Here is an 18,186-nt window from a genome sequence, read left to right on the forward strand (position 1 = left end):
CAAAATGCCCTATTTATTAAAGACAAAGCAGCTCACACAGTTTCACACTTGGTAGTGCTGGATGCTGGATCTGCTGTGTTTATTCGTTTCCTGTAGGACATTTTTTCTCATATTTTCGATAGAGCTCCTCTTTCTATGAAGGGTCTCTGGCTTCAGTTTGTTGACCTGGCCCCCAGTAAATCTTCTGACATGCCTGGTACTTCCTATGAGAACAGGCCTGCCACAACATTGGCTGCATTTATGGCATGATGCATACTATTTTAAGCAGAAAAGACTTTGGTGACCCTATTTAGCATGCCTCACAGCACGTTAGAAGCCAAAACCAATGTGTACAGAAAGCAAAATAAATTGAGGATTGTGAGCAGAGCAAAGGGAGATTTTCACATGTAAACTTCGATTTAGAGGTTGGAGCTTTGCTGTCTGTTTAAAGAAGATGGACAGGGACTAGCCCCTGAAAACATAGAGACACCCACAAAGGGGTAATTTTGTGGGTTTTCACAAACTTTCCCAGTATGTTTTTCCACCAAATCAGCACACATAATTGTAATACCTAAACAGCAATACATGTGAAGATTAGGTAAATGCCCAAACATTAACATATTTTCAGATAATGTAGGAGAATGGATTTTCCCCAATGGAAAAGTAATCCCAGAGTGGAAATACATGTTAATACAGCATTTCAAGATATGGTGGTGCACCGTCAAGAAAAAAATACTTCAGTTTATCTTTAGTAATCATGAAAAGATAAAATGTATGCAAACACACGAGAAACAGGGTCAAAACTGATTTGCATTTGGCTGGGTCTGAACTGGGGTGGCGAAGTGAGCTAAAGAACGATGATGGATTCAATCCAGATCTATGCCTGGGGGTGAGTGTCTGAAAAGCTTCAGCCCTCCGTCCATCATCGCCTTGTGTTTGCTTTGTTCACCCTAAGTTGTCAGGGTATGTCCAGACGTGGGCCCCTTGCTCACTTTCCCATTGGATTCAAGCTAGCCTGGCTGATGAGCGGTGTTACCCCAAAACCGGTCCCAGAATGCTTGTTTCTGGTCCAGGGAAACATGGCTTGGCAGTTCGGGCTGGACTGTTCTCATGAAGAACAGGGACAAGACTGATTTGCATATGGCTGGGTCTAAATGGGGTGGCAAAGTGAACTAAAGAACAATGATGGATTCAACCCAGATCTGTGCCTGGGGGTGAGTGTCTGAAAAGTTTCAGCACTCCATCCATCATCTCCTTGTGTTTGGTTTGTTTGCTCTAAGTTGGCAGGGTATGCCCATACATGGTTCCCTTGCTCACTTTGCCATTGGATTCAAGCTAGCCTGGCTGATGAGGGGTGTTATCCCGAAACCGGTCCCAGAATGCTTGTTTCCGGTCCAGAGAAGCCTGGCTTGGCAGTTTGGGCTGGACTATTCCAATGAGAAACAGGATCAAGACTAATTTGCATATGGCAGGATCTGAACTGGTGTGGTGAAGTGAGCTAAAGATGATGATGGATTCAACCCAGATCTGTGACTGGGAGTGAGTGTCTGACAAGTTTCAGCGCTCCGTCCATCATCTCCTTGTGTTTGCTAAGATAACATTTATGTCCAGGCTGAGGGTTCTATTGCAAATTAAAAAACAAGTTGCATTTTTACGAAAATCGTAGGCATAAAACTATGACTCATAAAGTTGTTCATAAATTCATAAAGGACTCCCAAGAAGGCAAATTTGACATTTCAATTTGATGTATCTGAGACATTAAAAATCTCCTGTAGTGAACGTAGCAGCAGTAATCCTTTGACCACATCATACATCGTTCTAATAGGTATATCACACAACGACACTGTTGAAATGTTCAGTGATATGTGTATTCAACCTCAGAATAAAATGTCAGAATTTCGTTTGCCAAAAAGCACTGTCGTCCCTATTATATTTGCTCATGTTTATTGTCATTCTCTGTCCAAACCCTAAATCGTACAGAGCAAAAGTATTTATATTGCGTGATGTGAGGTGCCTGATTAGTATTCTGTCAGACTCCCACATAAATACTCTCCTGGCCTGCAATTTAATTGCTTTTTCTCTTTTTTCTAGTGGCTATGAAACATGATGGCAATCACATTGCCTGCATAATACGCGTCACACTGCTGTCAAAACAGAATTGTTCCTTTGCTAAAATTTACAAAACAATAGTCTTCTGTTATCACTGAAATTGATATCTCTTCTGTGCTGTTTTGTTCTATGTTTCCGGTGTTGACACTTAAAACTATATACAGAAATGTGTCCATCTAGTTTGTTCTGTTATTCTGATTCAGCATAGTTCTTCTAGGTACATAATTCATATAAATGTTTTCATCCTACTAAACAAATCTGCAAAATGTTTTAGATGGTGATACTACCTATGTTGCTCTCTCTACAAAGTGGTCACGATAGAAAGCTACGGGCCACATTTGCATGCATTGTCTCTTAAATAAGACTTTTTTTCTTTCCTCCATAAAGCAAAAATATATTTCTGTGGATGTTAAATTTTATATAGTGATAAACCCACTGAGCCTTTTTAGGATCTAGTAGATTTTAAATGTTTTTGAAGTGCTCTATCTGTGGATATCATCATCATTGTTAGTTAAAAAATGCACAATGTAGAATGAGCAGTCAAGCTTCTATGAACTAACTGTGTTAACAAGTGATTTGCTCAGTCTTAAGGCCCTTGAACCCCAGGGAACCTCTAGAGTCCCCACAAACATTAAATGAAAGAGGCAGTGTCTGTGGTTACCCAAAAAGGCTAAAGCACCAATGACACCTGTTGGAAAAGTGCCCCTTATGCAGGGGCATCTCAGATTTGTTTGTCATTTTGCTGAGCCCTATATTTGCTGGCTATAGAATTCTGTGCACTTTAGCTTTGCTAACCCTGCAAAAAGTGGCTGTGCTTCCCCTTTATATATGGTAAAATTGATACACACCTGTTTGTTTATTTTAATTACCTTATAGGTCTCTTTGTCAGGGGAAAAAGGTCTTGAGTGTGGGTAGGTGTTAATGTGGTCTTTACAGGAAGGCCTGTGCGCTCAGCCCAGTGACTTCATTAACTTCAAAGAGGCCTACCCTTTCACAAGTAGACGTAGCTAACACCCAGACCTGCACCCGTCTTTTGTCTACTATGCCACACCAACAGCCATCACACTGGGCCTCTGCTTGATACTACATTGTTAGATCCTTCTGTAATATCAATACCGGCTTGACAGGTCCGCTAGAACTTTTCATAAAACACTTAGAGCACACTTCTTAGAGTCCTCTCCCATCACAGGCTAATATCAGTAGACATTTGGACAGGGCCCTTATTTTGTCCCCCCTTCCCTCAAGCCAGTCAGACCCCAATCATGGTGGGCCTCATTTTGACATTATAGTGTGGGAACCTGTTTAACAGGTCAACTGGGTTTACATATAAAGTTGATGCATCCTTGAGAATCCAACTCAGCTTTGTTTTACCGGACTCCTGTTTTCTGTTGTTGTTGTGGGTACAGGGACTTACACTGGATTTTTGTGTTAGATATGGAAGGACACTGGGATTGCCATAGTACACTCCCATTCACACCCCTATTCCTCAGATCCCAAGTTTAGTGTGGCATTGTGGAAATGACTAAAATGGCTAGGATTAGCCTCCAAACCCTTTACCCAAATGGTTAGGGATCATCTCCAGGCACCCACTTCAAAACACTCCTGGACCTGTGGAAGATCACAACATGACTGAAGGACTGAGAAGAATCTAAATCTCTGGACCTGCTCTTCCTCTTGTACCCAGGACAAAGAAGCGGACTCCACATGTCATAAGGCTGATCATCTGCTTAAATTACCAGGACACAACAAGCTACAAGTGGCCTTTACCTGCGACTGCCCAGTTGATAAATTGAAACTAGACCTGGAATGGACTCTCCTGTTGACCTCTGCCTGCCACTCTGTGAGTCTATAAGTGCCTCCCCTGAGATTCATGGGGGCTTTAGAAGAATACTCCTGTGGTGGATTGGGCCTTAAATAACTAAAGTGAGAATGCAAAATCTTAGACCAGGACGAATGTGGTTAGTGTATTGGACTCCGTTACAGTCGGTGTAAATTGCGACCAGGTCTTGTTCTACCACAACCATTGACTACCTGTGGCACATTCTGCTACTTGGAGCTATTTCTACTTAAAACGAAATCATATTTCCTGTTCCACTTAGTGTTTTTTTGTAATTTCTATGTCATTTTGCTTATTAAATCTTATAACTAATAACCCGATTTCTTACAACACCCTTTCCCAGTCCCAGGTTATAGATTTATTACGACTTGACCTCTGAGAAATATTTTTCATATTCCACTTTAATGTAACTAACTGAACTATCACATCTGAATTTCTGAAAGAAAAACCCACACCTGGGACAAAGTGTCCCTGGTAACACAAAGGATCTGGTAATCTATGTGGCAAAAGGTTCAACCAAGGATGCGGTATGAGGGAGCTTTAGTGCTGTATTTTCTTTTCACATGTTTATTTTGAATATTCGCTAATTGCACACTTTATCCATCTCTGTAAAGGTCATGAAAACCTCCCTTGTACAGGCCCTGGGAACCAGAAAACCTTTTTAGCTTTGGGTTGGAGACTGCTTTAGATGCCTCTACAAACTCACTGTATATAATGTATTACAAAAAAAAAAAACTGCACAAAATATACATAGGCAGGCCTTTGAGTCGGTCCTTCTTCAGGAACGCGTGTTCTGTTCACATTTTGAACAGTCGACATTGCGGTCTTTCTGTGTTCAGAGTGTTATTCAATTACTTATGAAATTTAAGTGCTGTAAAGTTGGTTGTGAGTGCACAGAGCAAGGGGAACGTGTTATTGGTATTAAGAGTAGTATAAAAATGTTCACGAATCCATGCTGGGGAGCCATCGCTATAAGCAAATTATATTTAAATCAAGGCTTTCATACAAAGCCCATCCATAATGTTTCTCAGCTTCCCAAGATATGAAACCCATATTCACATTTTCCCCTGCAGCGGACAGTCACATCTCCTTCCGCGTAGAGACCAGTAACATTTAAGAAACCCTTTCCATACATGACTGAGGACATACCTATCTCCACATTATCTCGACCCCACAAAGAGCTGAGCCCAATTGGTAGTCAGAAGACTTGAACAAAAAAGTGGCCATTTACATCTTTTGTGTTTGGAAATTGACTACATCGAATCACTGTTAATAACTGAGGCTATGAACAGACTCCCACTGTTTCAATATGATACATACTGAAGTACTTGGCAAAAAAAATGTTTAGTCTTTACATCTACTTTTTGTTTTGGAATTTGTTTTATTTTAAATCTTTTCCTTTTTTTCTGATTTGCTCTATTATTGTATCGTATCAATTCCTATACTTGTCTAGCTCTTGGCTCAAACAAATAAATGAATTGAAAAAAGCCAAGTTTGCAGCTTTAAATTCCTTGCCTAGAAAATAAGTCTCACTCCAAAAAGAAGTTGCACAACACTCTGTTTTCAATATTTGGAACTCATTGTACAACATATTTACCATCTGGCTGAAATGTGCGGTAGACGCTGGTACATCAATTGGATCCAATTCGAAGACATTAGAAATCTGCAAAGCATAAAAGAAAAACAAAAAAATGAAGTAAGAAGACCTGAAGAAATGAACTGCCGAATATTCAACTGGTGATGCATGTAAAGTAAAGGCTTTCGGGATCTGAACAACTATTAAGAAATTATAGAAAACAACACAACGAAATAACATAGAAAGCATTCTTGAAAGTCTTGAGCTGTAAAGTAAATTAAAATGAGAAAGACAGAAAAATGACCTGCTGTGTTTTGTTCCTCTTTCGATTTCATTCCTGCATCATCGGGATACCGTCTTCAATGCATGAGCCTTCTGGTTGTGATTGAGAGCTCCCAAAGGATGTAAAGACACCCTAAGACCCCGAATGGTGAGATTAAATCCTGGTGCCGTGTTATACATTGTGCCTCGGAGGCGCAACTGGCGTGTGCAGCCGCTTTGTGTGCCCCTGGGGCCCAATGGTATTACAGATGGGTCCTTAGACGCTTGTGCATCACTTTGGATAAAACTGACAGCATTGGTACATAGGTAGCACCAGTGTTGTCATAAGAGGGTCTTCCCTCATTTGCATGGGGGTGAGGACCCATGCAAATGAGGGATTCACTTTGCTTCAGTGCTGTAGAGAATGTAATTTACTTGGCACAGCAGGGTGACAAAAGACCTAAGCTCTGATCCTGAGCTAAGCCAGAGAAATATGACAATCTTAGATGGCCCATAGGCTGCACCGATGTGTTTTTGGAACTCTCATATTTGGATTTTGCATGCAGATTCAGTCCCAGTTCGATACGTCACTGGTCTCTGTAGGCCAAAGGGAAGCGAAGCTGCAGTCTATGGCAGTCTTCCACATAGGTGTATAATAGGGTGTCACAGCAGACAAGACAGTAAACCACACTAACTTTCCCTATCAGGGTACAATAACATTATGAGGCCTACCCCAGGTCAATATCCAATCCTGCAGAGTTCCCTCTGCGTAGGCTACCTGTGCGCAGCTACCAGGCTGCACACACCAGTAGGTCTCCCACACACAGCCATTACACGTGTTAACGTGTAACCAGCCAAATGCCCCTTATCCTTGCTAGGTTGCAGCATCATTATCTTAAAAGGTAGACACTGGTGGTAAACACATGCAGACCATTTAACATGAGTTTACCATGGGCGAGTCACCGGTTTTGAGGCTCACACACAGTTAAAAGGTCAAAAAACAGGTGACTAAAAAGTGAAAAATCTGTGTGGATTTGATGGGCAGAACCCATTGCCTTACAAGTCGATTTGATTTCAAATGCAATCACAGATGTGGTGCTATGCTGACTCCAGTAGGCCACCATTCTTGTGATGATATCCAAAAACAGTGAGTTACAATGTATTAACTATATCATGAATACTGATAGGTAGATCAGATTATTACCCACTAGAATTCAGAATTTTGTAAGCCAATATATTAGTATATAAGTCAGTTCTCAAAATTAATTCTGATTCATAAAAAATTGCTGCTTAATTTGGAACCACTTTGCAACAGGACATTTCAGGATGAGGCTCAAAATTAGTTGGTTTTGTACAAGGTGAAGGCCGGCAGGGGGTGCCACAGGCACTCTGTTAGGGTGGGAAGATGTGATCATATTTCTTCAGACATTTGATGACAACCCCACCATATAAGATACATTGGAACAGAGCATTGCCCCCATGCAGATGTGAGAATGCAAGGCCTATAACAAGAGTTCTGAAGTAACTGTCTTGAAAGAATGGTTTTGCTTTCTTTTTCTCAATGTCGTGTTCTTTGCTATTCATACTCTACAATATGATAAAAGTGAGTAATTACTCCACCTCCTAATCATAGCATCAGCAAAAGAAGAAGCACTACTACCACTCCTGGGAAAAGGAGCAGTATTCAGGAAATGCAAGCAGTAGTCCTATACCTCTTAGGCAGAGTACTAAAACACAAATAAGGCTGCTACCACTTTAAGGTAGAACAGCTGGAATAAACACTTCCACCCCTCCTCGTGACGAGAGCTGTAACATAAGAAGCATTTCCACCCCTCCTTGTTAGCACATCTCTAGCATAAATCATTCCTCTCCTCCAAAGGCAATTGGATGCACAATGCTTAACTTCACATCACATATACAGGCTCACAACAAAAGTGAGGTACTAGTCGATTGTATAGAATAGTGCATTTTCACTTTGGTAAAATAGTATAAACATTTTCAAAAGAGGTGAGGTATTGGTTAGCAAAATGTTCCATGGGTCTCTCAAAGTGGAGTGTTCTGGTTTCTGAGGTATCCAGTTGGTGATTGGCCACAAGTTGAACAAGACATGCTTATGTTAGTCCTTCATTACTTAGGGCCAGATGTATATAGACTCCAGTTTTGAATTACCTAATGGCACATTTTTGTGATTCAGTATTAGAAAATGGAAAACAGCTATGCTCAACAGTGTTTGGCTCGCAAATTGACCTACCTTATTAACATTCATGAGGTAGGTCGCAATTTGCAACCCATTGGAATAGCTAAAAACAATGGGAGGGTGACCTGCTGTGGCCAGCAGACCACCATGTCTGTGTTTGCTTTTAAATAAACAATGTTTTTGTTTTTGAAATGCAGCCTGTTTTCCTTAAAGGAAAGTGTTTCAAAAACAAAAATGAAAAGTTTTCTTTTCATTTTAGAAATGTAGGCAGTGGTCAGTTGGACTACTGCCAGGTCTTAAACAAATGGTTTTTGCATACATTCAATAAGAAGAATGGGTCACCTGGGAACCGATTTTCATTTGTGAATGGGTTATCACTTGTTTGAAGTAGGTAGTAAAATGCTATTGTTTTGCGACCGAAATGCGGTCGCAAAACATTCACACATACCACTGCGTGTCACAATTAGGAAGGGACGCCCTTAACTTGCCCCCTTCCTAATACTGACTCGCTAACCCACTTTGGGATTCGGAAATAGGTTACTAAATCGCAAAGTTTGGTGTATGGGAAAATGCTATTTTCCATCACAAAAGGACAGATTCTGCGAATTTGGCCAATTTTCACACCAAAATTGCTATGTACATCTTTCCCTTAGTTCTGAGTTCCAATATTCTGTACAATAGGCTTCTTTAATTGTTGAAACATTGTGCTGTGGTACATTCCACACAGTCTACCTGTCTTCTCCTTTGTGGGGTTTATTTGAAAGGGTTTTTACAATTCTAAACACGTGGTTACTGCGTATCTTACGGCCATTAGCCATTTTTTATGCATTCAGTAACTTATCTAATCATGGGTCTTAGCAATCACCAAGGAGATTGGTATTTTTTTGCTGTTTTACATTTATGGTATCTACAGTATTTTCCGATTTTCTTGCTAGTCTTGTTAGACGTGCTGTCTATTTTGCTAAGGATTCTATTCTGTGTCATAAGTTAGGGAGTGGCTCATCTAAATTGATGTTGGGTACTGGGAGTCTTGTTTCCACTAGATCCGGCAGTTGTAGGCAGTTTGCCTCCTATTGTGGCATAGTGTGTTGGTGGCAACATTGATGCCTGCTTCTCTATCCTACAGGTCAGCCATAATTTCTATATTTTGGAATATTGATTGCAGGCAGTCTTTGGAATGCAGTGCACCCTCCAATAAATACAGCTAGAGCATCTTGGATGTGTTTTTCCCATAGAAGATTTGTGTTTTAGTTATTGGAAATGTCTCTGTCTTGTTGTTCCAGTTCCTGTGGTTCACTTCTAGGTGGGTATTACAGGATGGTGTATCTTGTTCCTAACTGCTGACCCATCCATCCGTCAAGGATTCTCTTGCTTTTCAAAGTAAGTTTCCACCAATGGGTTTTTTCTGGTCCCATATCTTCGGTTGATTAATTAGGTGTGACCATGTGTGTACATTTACTGTGCATGGGGTTTTGGGTCCTGTTCTCCTGATAAACAAGTCATTATTGATCATGCTAGTCTTCTGCTTAAAGACTGAGGTACTCGTTCCGTGGTTCAGAGTTGGTTCTCTCTGGTCATCTTCAGGGACAGCGCCCTTTCTTTGTTGAATTATTGCCTGCTCTTGAAGGACAACTGGCTGACCCTAGGTTTGTAGTTCTTTTGAGACTGACATTCCAATTGCAGTGGGTACCCTGGGAAACCTTGGCCTTTCCCTCAGAGACAGAAAGTCTTTGAGTACTCTCTGAGTTGTTTTGCACTGACTCCTTGTCCTTGATTTGTTGGAAAATTCTGAGATTAGTGCATTTTTAAGGAGTTCAGAGAGAATGCTAAGTCATGCTTGGCCCACTCAACCTAGCTACCCCTTGGCATCTCTTACTCTCTAGCCACCTTTGCCACTTGGTCTCTTGCACACAGCATTCTCTGTCTGTCTGTCCCACTTCAGCATAGACCTAGAGGTGGCTAGATGGTGGGTCAAAAACCATACCTCACCTCAGTAATTGGAAGTCTCAACCACTAACTTGCATCACTTCACTTGCTTCTCCTGTCCACTTAGGTGGTATTCCACTCCTGCGCTAAATGGTGGTATGAGAAGAGGACAACAGCAGATTGGAGGTGGGAGACTTGTGGTGCTGGTATGGAGTAGGGTCCAACAAAAGTATAACTATTTCTTGTCTGGCTCCCAATTTTTCTCCACTCAAAGCATCCAAAGGAAGGTGAAACAAAATAAGATGAAAAAGCAGAACAACTCATGTAAGAACAAAATGTACGATGGTACCTCTGTACTGAGAATGTGTATTCTGTGTGTTGCCACCACCTATAAGTGTGCTTGACCCTAACATTGTGTCCAGAGGCCAGTTCTCTCTATCTACGACAAGCGCCTATGGTTTTCTGTTCCAGTTGACACTACGTGCTGAAGCTGCAATTCTGGAACAGAAAACATGCACACAGACAAATACCAAATTATCCTCCTCTCCAATCTATGTATCAGGCCTAGAATATGTCACACAAAAGGAAGCATGAAGCAGACGTGTACATTTAAGTTAGCAAACTTCCTAAAGTGCAAGTCCTCTCTAAAAAGATCTGGACGAATAACAACACAAATTGGTCCTTTATCATCAGTAATATAGAGATTAAGTGATGTTTTTATTTATCTACCATTTGCTTACCTCTGTGAAAAACTGATGTAGAAGCTTACCACGGAGCCTTCAGAAAACTAAACTAAATACTTTTTGAAAAGCAGAATGTTCTGAAGTAAATGCACACATTTGTTAAGGGTTTACTTCGTCTGAAAATCTCTCATTGCTCGAGTTGCCCTGAAACAAAGAGTGACAAGATGATTTGAAACAATTTCCTGGCTATTTGTTCTGCATATCTATTGACAGCTGCACAGATGTCAGTCTATTCTGAGTCTAATTGTAATCTTATTAGGAACAATTACCTCATCACGTGTGATACACTTTGAATTTCATTTGATAAAATTCTGTGGTCCTAAATTGTTTGCTACATGGGGCATTTTTTCGTTTGTTCTTATTTTCAGTTATTATTCTACACCCATGGAATGGAACTTGATCACTGTCAAACTAGAGCCCCCCAAAAGTGGTACAGCAAGTGTGCCATTGGCCCTAATGCAAGCAAGGCCACCATTTCCAGATTAGGTATTAAGCGCCAGATGTATCAACATTAGGAATAGTGATTACCTAATTGCAATCCTCTGCTAATTGCTACTTGGAAATCTCTATTCCTAATGCATGAAATTCATAGAGTTTCATTTAGCGATTCCGATTGGGTCGCAAATCAACCGACCTCATGAATATTAATGAGGTAGGTCGCAATTTGCGACCCATTAGGAATCGCAGCCATCACAGGGATGGTGGCCTACTGGGGTCAGCAGGCCACCATGTCTGTGATGCTTTTATATAAAGCAATTGTTTTTTTTTTTTAAATGCAGCCCGTTTTCCTTAAAGGAAAACAGGATGTAAAAAAAAAAAAGAAATTAAAAGTTTCATTTTTATTATTTAAGTGTAGGCATTGGTCCGTGGGACAACTGCTTTCTCTTAAAAAATATTTTTGTAAACATTCTTGAAAGGGAACTAGGTCCCTTCTCATATGTGAATGGGTTACCACCTACTTCAAGTAGGTGGTAAAAAGCGAATGTTTTGCATCCACATTTCAGCTGCAAAACATTCTTATATACTTATGCGATTCGTTATTAGGAAGGGACGCCCTAAACACGCCCCTTCCTAATGCCGAATCAGTATGTATCCGCAATTCCAAACTGCAATGCGATAACATGTTACCGAATTGCAATTTTGGATTAATAAAAACCTAAATGCATTTTACTGGTCGCAAACGGCCCGATTTGCACCAACCAGAAAAATGCCTGATACATCTAGCCCAAATATACGGTTCTAATTGGGGTGTGGCTGCCCCTCACAAAACCTAGGTCCAGTTGGCACGGCACCTGCTGCACTCATACCAGCTAATGACCAACCCTCCAAAAAAAGCTTTTACTTAAAACGAGTGTTCTGTGCAGTGGCAAAATATCTCCTTTTAGCTATTTTCCAAATCATTTGAGTCTATGTAGAGAGCCAGAAAATGGCGAGCAATGGAAATCAGAGATTGGGAAAGGCAAGTGACTTGATATAAAAGAGAGTTATGCAGTCGCAAAACACCTTAATACAAAAGAAACATAGAGCCTAATTCACAAACAGCCTCCGCAGTTGTGGTGGAGACTCAGCAGTCGTGGTGGAGTCTTTTCACCAGTGGGAGAATCTCCGCACTGCAGTTTCTCTTTGCGGAGATTCCATCACAAGTGTGGAGCCAACGACACGACTGTGGAGGTTGTTTGTGAATCTGGCTTTTTATATTTGCAACCATAAAACACCTTAGTACAGTGTCCAAAAGTCGTTTTGAGAGCTGAAAAAAGACTTTCTAGCTCACAAAAGGTCTTTTTCAATGCTTTCAATTTGAAAAAAGGAAGTGTATGAAAGGGGCGTTCCTCCCTTATTGGAAATTTTCAAAGATATTAATGGCTTGGTAACACAATTTCTACTGCAAATCAATTGCCTTGGAGTTGGGTTGAGAGTGTAGAGCTGCAGAACATGCAGAAGGTTTGTTCAGTGAATCAAAATCAAAGAAAGCTAGCTCAGTAGGAAAGAGGTAGGGATTATTGACATTTTAAAAGATAGGGAACTCAGAAGATGCTCTAGACAATCCCTCAAATATCCTACCTAGTCTAATATCTGTCTTCAGACCCACTCTTCTGCTCTTTTGGCTGCTGGGCTATGTCACTGAACATCATCTTGTGATTGTCCTGCCATCGAGAAAGTTAATTGGGTTCACCAGTAGACTCTTAACTTATTTCTAGAAACAGGCTTGGTGGTGTGTTGTTCTTAGGGATTATTATTAACAATACTAGCAAGTTTATTAATTAATCCTGCACATTCATGATAAACTATATTTATATAACAAGCCAGGAGATTTGGGAAAGAAATGAACTAGAAATTATTTGTAGGACTTTAACATATATTTCTGGGATATCAGATTCAGTATTGAAGGTTGTAATGTGTCCTTGGTTAGATTTTTTCTTTCAGATTGTTCAAAGTAGTGTCATGGCAGGAATAAACACAGTTAGTTATGATCACTCTCAATAGTATTTTTAAATCTGCCATAAATTGCTACCTGTTCACATTCAGAATTATATCATCTCTTTATTTGTTCCAGAAACAAAAGTGTGTATTAGTATAGAACCGAGTTAGCACTGACATAAATTGCTCAATCTAACCTTGTTTCCTTTGAAGGTTGATGGGTAACTCCTGTGCTTCCACTTTTTTATATAAGTAAGTATGTCCTGTCATCTGAGATGCACCTTGAGCTACACTTCTAAAGCCATGACATTTCCAGTGGTTGAAATGCGGGGTTATAATCTCCAGGTATGATAAGAATCTGGTCATATGGTGTATGTGATTGAGGTAAAGCATACTTATGGAACACGTTGCTCAGACTAGATAAGGTTTCAGATGCATACCTCAAAATGTTTGATAATTTTACTAATTATAACGTTGAAGAAAAATCCATAAAAGAAACGTAAATACCAATACATTATGTTGCCATTGTTAGTGGCATTCTAACCTGTTGGTTAAGGGCCACATTAATTCAAACACTTAACCCTAAGAGGTCACTCCTAAGCCTCCACCTAGATCCTAAAGTAGGTGAATGTCTATGGATTAAATTAACATGTTTAATGTTATATGTTTGAAAAGCTGGATTCATGCTACAAAGTTCTACTAATGTTCCAACGTTTCAAATAGTATGCTAAGAAATATAGTTGGCAACTCCTGGGCAGGGGCTATTTCATAGTGAGCGTTGCGGATAGGGTTAGTTCAAACGCCTCAGACAATGTTATATAATTCATAGCTCACTCCAACATGATTGCAATGTCTTAATTCCAGCATGCCTTGACTGCTTATGCAATTCACCATATTGGAATGAATTATCAGCAGAGATGAGGAAGATGTATAATTTAAAAAGCAACCTTCTCTGTGTCATATACTTGTTTTGACTATAATGCCACTCAGAACCCCTTGGTGGAGAACATTCCTGTTATTCATGGGTAACATCTATAATTCTGCATGTTGGACCATTACAGTGTAATAGTTATGCACTAGTTGTATTGCAGTAAGGGGAACAGTGGTATCTGAGATAGAACACAATTTATACAATTGCTGATTGCCCATTGGGTTGTGAAGTGCAGATCCCCACCACTTCCCTGCAGCCACTCATGAGGACTTAAACTCAGGCTGTCAGAGTAGGGTATAAATCACTTCCACATGCAAGTTAAAGAAGGATAACTAAGCCATTGCTCTCATTTAATGTGTTGTGTGTTTGTGGGAAAAGCCTGCAACTGTGCTTAAGCAAAGAGTTGGTAATAGACCAGACACTGCTCATACAAAGAACTTCCCTAACCCCTTGGCTAAATGACAGAGGGGCAAGGACCGGAGCTGTTGCTGGAGCAGAAATCAAATTTTAATTTAGGAGTTGCTGGTTTACCATCACATAGGCTAATTCCCATTCAGATTACCTCTCAGTGTCTATATGGAGCTTTGCCATTGTTATAGAGAAGAGAACAATGCATCAGATAAATTTTTATTACAATTACTATTTCCAGTCAATAAAGATAATTAAATCATCTTTGTTAGGTCACAAGATAAATGTATCAAGTGTAGTTATTAAATCTTATTAGAAGTTGATAATCAATCAATAAGCAATACATTGGGAGAGGAATTGGCCTAACGGCTAGGGCAGTCGACCTTGAATCTGGGGAACTGGGTTCGAGTTTCGGCAATGACGCTGAACATCCTGTGATTCTGGGCAAATCACTTAATCTCCCAGTGCCTAACAAAAAAATGAATGTGTCTTCATGTAATGCAGCTGATGCTATGTAAAGCGCTCTGATACCCGATTCGGGTCAAGTTTGCACTATATAAAACTCTGTAAAATAAAATAAAATACATTGAATAAAATGCATTAAGCATGTTCCATAATGTAAAGAACCCCTATTCTAAGAATATGGGAGAAAGGAATCAGTCAGTACCCATAAAGAGTTCTAGTTCGAGAGAGAGTGATGAAAGCATAAAGCTTCAGCATTAAATCAGCTCAGTAGATCAAAAATATCAAAACAGAATGTCCCATAAAGAGATGTGTATGAAACTCAGTAGATTCTCAGAACAGCGTGGAATAGGAGTAATTGGAAAATGACAATAGCATGTAAGGGTAACCTACTCTAGGAACACACCTTGTTATAGAATACACATTTTATGAAGCTTTACAACATTTTGTTCCTTTCTTCTTCAGTCAACCAATCAGTGTTTGATGTTCTCCTAGGAAAGGGATCACTCCTCACCTTCTCACCAAATATACAATGGTCCTCAGACAGCACTGTTAAGTTTGTTATGTTTTAGCAGTTATGACTTAATGTGGGCCAATTTTTCATTAGGATTCACTTTATCACATATTTAGACTACACTCTTAACCTATAAAATTTTAATATTTCTAAACAATGGTCTTTATAGAAGTTGTATCATCAATATAAGGAAATTAAAACATTTCAGCCTTTCCTCCATTCATAGGAAAGAAAATACATGTCAGCCGAATTCGTCAACAGCAAGTTGAAATGCTGAATCCACATGTTTGAACTCTTCATGTCCCATTCAGTTACAAAAACTTATCAATTGTTAACAATAAGGTTTGCTTATAGAGAAACATTCTTCAGAAGTATATGAAAATTTCATGTAACTTGTACTTGTTATGAAAAGCATTTCCATGGAAAGGTCAAGAGTTAAACATTTTTGTTATATCTGCATTCTTTAGTCATGTCAGCTACTGGACAAGAAATTAATATTGTATGCGCATTTAAGCATTCTAAGCAAATCAGCTTTTCAAGCAGTGTTACTTTAGCCATTTGAGGCCTAGTACATGTAAATATAATGGCTTTGTACAATTCATTTTATAAATGCACCTCAATTTCCTTAAAGCTTGCACGTTAATACTGCACATTCAAGATAAACTATATAAATTGACAAAATAACCTATCAGTCAATCAATCAGTACTTGTAATGCATGCTAATCCCCCCGAGGGGAATCCATCCTGTCCTGTCTTAATTTTGTTATTTCTTTCAAAATCACTTTTTGTTTGGGAATTAAATTTACTTGAGAGACCAAGTTTGGACACAGAAAGGTGTAAGGTATGTTATTGAAATATATTAAATATGTTTTGCTTTATAAAATTATCAATTTAAATACATCTGCACTTAAACCAGATAAAGTGCATTCTCTACGGATTCGTTTAATATTGAAAATCTACATGGGATATACTTTTAAAGACAGTTTTTAATAAGTATGATATTAGAATGCTAAATCTCTGGTAAAAATAATAGCACAACATTATACATTCATACACATGTTCATTATGTGATTTGATAATACACCATCCCTTAGAATACTGCACCTTAAACAATGCAAATGCCTTTGATCCTTGAGAAAGATGAGTATTTTTAAATCTTGATTAGCACTTCTTTGTCCTCTTTCCCACATTCTTCTTAGATTATAGTCACGAAAATGCAAAAGAATACACTCACTATAATTAACAGATCTTTTTATGGCTGGGTAGGTTCTTTGTAATATAATGTAACAGCACAAAGGAAACAAAAAGATTATATTAAAGCTAAGACCACATGAATAATTTCGTGCCGGCAATGAAAAATGACAAAGATGGAGATAAGAACATGTGAGGGGGTAGATTGTATTATGAAGCCCTTGAAGTCCAGAGGCCCCAACACTAGATAGCCCTTATCAGATGAAGCTTGACCATGTATGATAAAGGTAGTTAATAAATCCTGTGGTTGGAATTCTGCTACTATATATATTTGTTTTAGTGGAGTTCTGTATATATATATATATATATATATATATATATATTACCTACTGGCGGTCGCCAGTAGGTAGTTATAGTTAGGACCCCTTTTCCATAGGAAATCCGCAACATTCTATTTTGAATAACTTTGGCGCCGGTCGACGAATCCTCGCGAATTTTTCAAAATAGGTGGGGCGCTACGCTCCGCTCCTACCCTGAAAGTCTCGGGGGGATTCGTCAAGCGGGGGCTGAGATAAAAGGGGGGTCCCAAAACGCGTTTTTCCCATGCATTTTTCCATAGGACCTTTAGACAGGGCTACAGCCCTTACGGCTGAACAGAATTACTAGAAATTTGGCAGAGAGGTAGTCCTCAGGTCAAGGAAGTGCCTTTTGTAGGTTTGGTGTAAATCTGTTCAGTAGATTCTGAGAAAATAGCCTTTAAATCAATATATATATCTGAGCCAGCTTACGGTACGCTTACCGTAAACTTACCGTACGCGTACGGTGGCGTGCGCGAGCGCGATTCTGATTGGCTGTTACATCTAAGTAAACATTCGAATCGGTCGAAACCAGGAAGCGGCGGCCGCCATTTTCTCTCTCGCACTCTGAGGGGGGGGCAGTAAATAAAGGCAAAAAACATATAAAGGGGCTGTTTAGACAGCGCCCATGCACATAGCCATGTTAGTTGAGTCCTCAAAGGCCAAAAACGGTAAATTTTTATTTTTTGAAAATTTCGCCGATTACGCTTACCGTACGCGTACGGTGCGCTTACGCTAAAAATTTTAATAAAAAAAAAAAAACTCTGTGCATGGCATATTATTGTCATCACTTACAAATTAAATTTAACAGATTACCTATCACAAGGAAGCGCATAATATGTCCTCCATGTGCGCACGGTGCGTAACGTGGGCACGCGGTGCGCGTAGTGCACTGCGTGCCCACCTTGCGTGTATGGCACGAACTGTGTAAAGTGGGCGCGCGGTGCGCGAAGCGCACCGCGTGCTCACCGTGCGCGCACGGTGCGCGAAGTGCACCGTGCGCGCACGGAACGAACTGCGTTAAGTGGGCGTGCACGCCACGAATGGCGTAAAGTAACTTAGCATTTAAAAAACCATACAAATTCACTGAAAAAACCATAGGTTTCACACACGTTATAGTTAGGAATTAGCATTTAAAAAACCTTGCAAATTCACTGAAAAAACCATAGGTTTCAGACATGTTATAGTTAGCAGAAATTTTACTGATAAAAAACCAATGAAATTCCCCCGTTATAGTTAGTGCAGGCAACTATAACTCACGCGACCGCAATCTTCTGC

General features: G+C 39.8%; 1 protein-coding gene across 1 annotated transcript in view; it reads right to left on the reverse strand.

The window, feature by feature from the left end:
• Window positions 1–5,528: 5,528 nt before the first annotated feature.
• The window catches only part of LOC146775989 (uncharacterized), a 649,670-nt gene continuing 637,012 nt past the window's right edge, over window positions 5,529–18,186 (reverse strand). The window contains exon 12 of the mRNA XM_085637079.1: window positions 5,529–5,588. The gene's annotated coding sequence lies outside the window, so the exon portion shown is untranslated. The remainder of the gene's footprint in view (window positions 5,589–18,186) is intronic.

Source organism: Triturus cristatus, chromosome 12 (genome assembly GCF_964204655.1).
Source record: "Triturus cristatus chromosome 12, aTriCri1.1, whole genome shotgun sequence".
Taxonomy (NCBI): domain Eukaryota; kingdom Metazoa; phylum Chordata; class Amphibia; order Caudata; family Salamandridae; genus Triturus; species Triturus cristatus.